Raw genomic sequence first — 6,000 nt, 5'->3', positions numbered from 1 at the left:
TAGTGAAGATATAGAAGAATTGGAATTCTTACACATTATTGGTGCAAGTGTAAAATGGTACAACCACTTTAGAAAATATTTTGGCAATTTCTTAAAAATTAAATGTACACCTACTATCTGATCCAGCCATTCCACTATTAGGTAATTACCCAAGAGAAATAAAAGCATATGTCCTCACAAAGGCTTGTACACAAATGTTCATAGAATTTTTATTTTTAATAGCTAAAACCTGGAAACAATTCAAACACCCATCAACATGCAAATGGATAAACACAGTGATATATGCATATAGTGGAATACTACTCAACAATAAAGGAAATGAATGCATTACAACATGAATGGATCTGTAAATAATTATGTCAGGTGGAAGAAGATAGACTACAAAAGAATACCTACTGTATGGTTCCACTTATGTAAAATGCTAGCAAATGCAAACTAATTGATAGTGACAGAAAGCAGAGCAATGGTTGCCTGGGGACTGGGACAGAAGGATGTGATACTGCCAATGGCTGAGATAGGGAGATGAGCAGGTAACAAGACGGGAGAATCCCAGCTGCCCAGAGGTGGACAACTGCTTTTACTTTCCACCAGTGAGCACTTAGTAGCAGGAAAGATGCTCTTTGCTCAGGATGAGATAGTTTGGGTGGACCTGAGATTGCTGAAGAAGGCCATTTATTTATAATACAGGGAGTGGAAAATTAGGCCATTGTATTTCTGCACAGGGGAAGAATTCATAAAAAGTCACACAGAATTATTCTTATATAACTGACAATGACATCGTTGTAAGGTGGAAACAGAGCTTTATTTGTCTTACTTAAAATGATATATAGAGCACTTGTCTGTTTATTCCACTGCAAACAGCTTCTGCAAAAACAGCCGTGAATCCCCGGGGGTTTCTACTGATAGTTATAAGTTACTTGAGCAAAATCTCTCAAGCAAGTTGCTGCCTTGCAGGTATCCATTATTCTAAATTCAAAGACCCTTTTCTTGTTTGTTTGTTTGGGTTGAGTGTATATTTTTTCCCAAAATTATGTTACATGCAATAATACTTTAAAAAGTATAAAATGTGTCAGAACGTAGCTACTTTTCAAATAGGTAAGTATATATACCTAAATCAAAACACACACAGCCGAAGGGGGAAACACTCAATAAATAGGCTTCATAATCAAATCTGGCTCAGGTTAAAGTGAAGTTAGTTTGATGCATTCAGCTGGGGCCCTAGTAAATAACAGCCTCTGTAATTAAGCTATCTTAGCTTAGACTGCCTGGGAGCTTACAGGCAGCTCAAAGGTGCAAGAGTGACAACCAGGAGGCAAACTTCAGAAATTAGTCGACAGCTTGCCCACCCACATGTTAGTCCCTCCTCTGCCCTCAGCCCATTTCTCTGAGAGCTGATCCTTGGAAGGCTACTGTGCTCCACATACAGACTCCAATGTCCATGACATTGACTGGCAAAGCTCGTGTTTGGGAAAGCCACAGTCAGTCAACAAATGCTGACTTTGTCACAAAATCTGGAATCTGTCATTTCTGTTTCCCATATATATCTATATTTACATCGATGTATGTATGTATGTGTGTGTGTTGTGTGTGTGTGTACACTCCCATATGTGCATACCCATGCATACATATACCCATAAAGAAACCTCTGTAGCAGAAAGAGGAGCAGAGGTTTTGTAGCATGAAATTCTGGGTTCAAATTTTAGCTTAGTCACTTTTTAGTTTGTGACCTCAGTTAAAGAAAAACACAATTTTGAGCAATTACTATGTGCCAGACATATTAGGCACTGGGGAGACAGTCCCTGCTACAAAGAGCTCCCTATTTATCTGGAATGGAAAAGCACATAAATAATTTTAATATAACATGCCAAATGCTAAACTAGAAATAAGTAGGGTGCTATGTTATCCTAGAAGGATAGACAATTTCAGATTTAACTTCCTGAAGAAGAGGAACTTAATTTTATAGGATGAGGAACTGACAACTTTTTTGAGTCTCATTTTTCTTATTTATATAATGGAGTTTATAATACGTAATCTAGAGTATTGATATCACAAATACACAACGCATATGAAGTTCCTAGTAAGAAATATTAGTTCCAGCACTGATGGCCCTCTTCTCTTTTCCTATCTCTCAAATAAGAAGAGTGAATAAAAGCAACAATTTGACAAGGGTGTTAAATCATAAGCATCTACCCCACATAGAAGGATGGGAAGAAGAGTATTATCAATTGAAATAAAAATTCCTCATTTCTCTTTATTAAGACAAATTAATTCATAATACCAAAAGAGAAAAGCAAAACTCTTGCTTATTCATTCCAAACTACATTTAAGTTTCCTCCTTTATTTCTTCCTTCATCATGCTTATACAAAAAGGAAACCCATTTCTTCCATTTTGAGAGGTGATTCTATTGGGTTGTTGGAAAAGTCATGATGCATTTTTGCAACGAAAAACAGAAAAATACGTCATGACTTTTCCGACAACCCAATATTTTCCCTATAGTGCAGGGCATGTATGTTCCAGCCTCGCTATTCCTGCTGTGGCAGACAAAGACAGAGCTGCTCATACACCCTTCAAGGAAGGACCCTCTGCCCAGCTTCAAGGAGCGTGGTTAGCTGACAAGCTCCCTTTGTAGACTCCTTCAGAACAAGCCTTACGTTTAGAGTGCGGGTCACAATCTCCTCAAGGTGGCCCCCAGCCCGTGGTGTGCTGGCTTATACCAGCAAGCAAGACAGCCAGTTATGTGCACTTCTCTTTGCAACTGTGTCCAGTCATGTCATGTCAGTAGCTTAAAATCTGACATGGTGCACATATTGATACCACAGGTTTTGGCAAACTCTACAAATCAGGGCTTTCCCCACTCTGGAAAGCCATTAAATATTTGCCATGATACCATTACTTAGTCTCTCCAGAAGTGGCACATAGATAGGGTTTTGTGTTGTTTATTGCTTGCTTTATTTTGTGTTTTTTATTGCTCTCTGAATTCCTTCATTGACATTTTGTGTAGGTATTTTACTGTTTTCCACTACGTATTACATTTTAGGCTATCAAACTATACTATTGCTTTACAAAAAAAATTTTTGTAATATTATTTAAATTGACATAGTAAAGGACATTTTTACGACCAAAATCTAACCCATTTTGCTGTTCCTCTTACCTGGCCATCCCTATTCCCTCTCTCACATTTATACTTTGACTTCTTTTCTTTGGAAAACCTAACTTTAGAGAAAGCAAGTGTCTTTTTTTACTACCGCTATGATCTTTGCTTGTTTTTCTTTCTATTAAGGAGCTAGATGAAGTTCCAATTTTTAAAGTTGGGGACGAGGAAACATTTAATTTTCAGAGCAACCTTCCAAATAATATACTGACAGATTAAACCATCTTCAGCAATACAGCTCACTGTCACATTAACTTGACTTTACTATTCTTCTGTCTGATGTTACTATTACAGGAAAGTCTTGCTCAAGAAGATGAAGTTACAAATAATTTTGTTTGTTTCTGAAATGTTCCCCAAATCCTCTTTTCCAAACACTCACACTACTCAACTAGCCCTTATTAGAACAAGTATTCCATTCTCAGGGCTCACCAAAGAAATATTTACTCAAGACAAGAAATCTTTGCCTTGCTATATTCACCAGTCCTAAACTATTATGTCACCAGGCCTGCCCAACCCAATCTGGTCACCTTCCCCTGCCAACATTGCCTCCCTATGTACCTCTCTCTTACCCCAAAAGCCTCATAAATGTCTCACTTCTCTCCTTTTTGCTGAGACATACTGCTAAGACTCAGCTTTGCTTTATCACAGTCCATTTTGCTATTTTTTCAAAGAATCAACAATCAATAACAACCAAGATTTAGTGGTTACCTAGCACTGACACATCTTCTGTGGAGAACCCCATGAAGAGTACCACCGCGTTGTTTTCACTCTAGCCAGGAAGAGAGATAAATAAAAAATCTACAATATGAGGCAGAATATGGTTAATGCTGTAATAAATGTGTAAGCAACCAATCCTGATGGGACTCAGAAAAGGATTTGCTAATTCTTTGTGAAGGAGGTGATAATGGAATTTAAGGTATTGTAAAAGAAAGCCTGAGACTATATGAAGGCTTGTGTCTTGTGGTTGCTTTTTTCCAATTTTCAAATAGATGGCTACTGGAGATGCTTGTAGACACTTTAATGAGAAATGACATGAAACAATTCCTAAATTTCTTGAGCAGTTACTCTGTGCCTGGAAAATGGGATGAATAGTGAGGATATAGCAATGAATAAAATATAATGGAAATTTTCCTTTAAACAAAAAAGTCTTTGTCTTTCTCTGACTGACTTATTTCACTTAGCATAATGTTCTCTAGTTCCATCCATATTATTGCAAATGGTAATATTTCCTTCTTCTTTATAGCTGAGTAAAACTCCATTGTGTAAATGTACCATAGTTTCTTAATCCAGTCGTCTACTGATGGGCATTTTAGTTGTTTCCAAGTCTTAGCTATTGTGAATAGCGCCACAATGAACATAGGGGTGCATATATTTTTTTGAATTAATGTCTTGGGTTTTTGTGGATAAATATCTAAGAGTGGAATTGCTGGGTCGTAAGGTAGTTCCATTTCCAGTTTTTTGAGATACCTCCATACTGACTTCCATAGTGGCTGAACCAGTCTGCAGTCCCACCAACAGTGCACCAGGGTTCCCTTTTCCCCCCACTTATATGTGGATTCTAAAAAGCCGAATAAATTAGAAATGTAAACAGAAGTAGTCTCAGAGACACAGAGGAAAAACTGATGGTTGCTAGTTGGGAGGGGGTGGGGATGAAGGAAAAGGGGAAGGGAGGAGAAAATGCAAATTGGTAACTACAATATGGCCTCAGGGATAGAAGAGACAGTCTGGGGAATATAATCAATAATGTTGTAAATATTTTTTAGGGGGCCAGATGGACTCATGTCTTGTTAGGGAGACCACTTCATAGTCGGTGTAGAGGCCTGACCACTGCACTGTATTTCTGAAGCTGATGTTAATATTGTATGTCAAATATAATTATACATACATATAGTCACGGGACGTGGAGTAGAGTGTGGGAATGGAGTCAATGGAATTGTAATAGATAAGTATGATATCGGGGGTGGGAGGGCAGTAGATGGGGGAGGGGGGTTGCTTCTGTCTGAAGGGTGAAAAGGATAACTATTGCATTGTTCTGTACACCTGAAACTAACAATAAAAAAATAAATAAAAAGTCTTACAAGGAGGCAACTCTGTCTGTCTGCCAGAGCACTCCCACTCTCTCTACTGCCTATGGACCCTTTCCCAGCCATCTGTTAGAATCTAAGTTATGAGACAGGGCACCATATTCCATGATCAGTCATCCATGCTTCCTGCAACCTTCTCAAACATTGAATAAACATACCAAGCACTTGTTTAAACAGAGCTCATTGAAACTAAAATCTCATGATTTTCTTACTATATCTTTTCATAGGGTTTGGTTGGTGAGGGGGATGGTGGAACTAGAGATGTTCCCAATACATTTTGGTCTATATGAAGCAAAATTAAACAAAGGGAGGTTTTTTTTCCCTGGTAATTGTATGAATTTTCTCTTAGGAAAATATGGATTTTGTTTGTGCAGCTGACAATTACTCTTGAAATTACAATGTGGCCTGCCATTAGTCTTCTGAAGATGGTCCCAATCTGAGAATGATTTGAGGGGTATTTTATAAGCCTAAATGAATACTACTGCCATTAAAAATAAATATTCTAGCCACACACTGATTACACTTTTAAAACCAAAAGGGACAGCAGCTATATGTGTGTTCATAGTAATTTTATTTCCACATTGACCACAAGAAAAATATCAACCTGATTTCCACTGAGCACATAAAGTTCTAGAGTCTTGCAGTGATTCAGCCTAACTTTATAGGGAAGTAGTCCAGGTGTGTGGAGAAATAGTGGGTGCTGGCACCAAAGGTCTCATTCTGCTTATTGTCCAGACAACAAGGTCCAAAGAGTTCCATAAAAT

This window comes from Hipposideros armiger, unplaced genomic scaffold, assembly GCF_001890085.2.
Source record: "Hipposideros armiger isolate ML-2016 unplaced genomic scaffold, ASM189008v1 scaffold_255, whole genome shotgun sequence".
NCBI lineage: Eukaryota > Metazoa > Chordata > Mammalia > Chiroptera > Hipposideridae > Hipposideros > Hipposideros armiger.
This window is presented reverse-complemented; position numbering follows the sequence as displayed.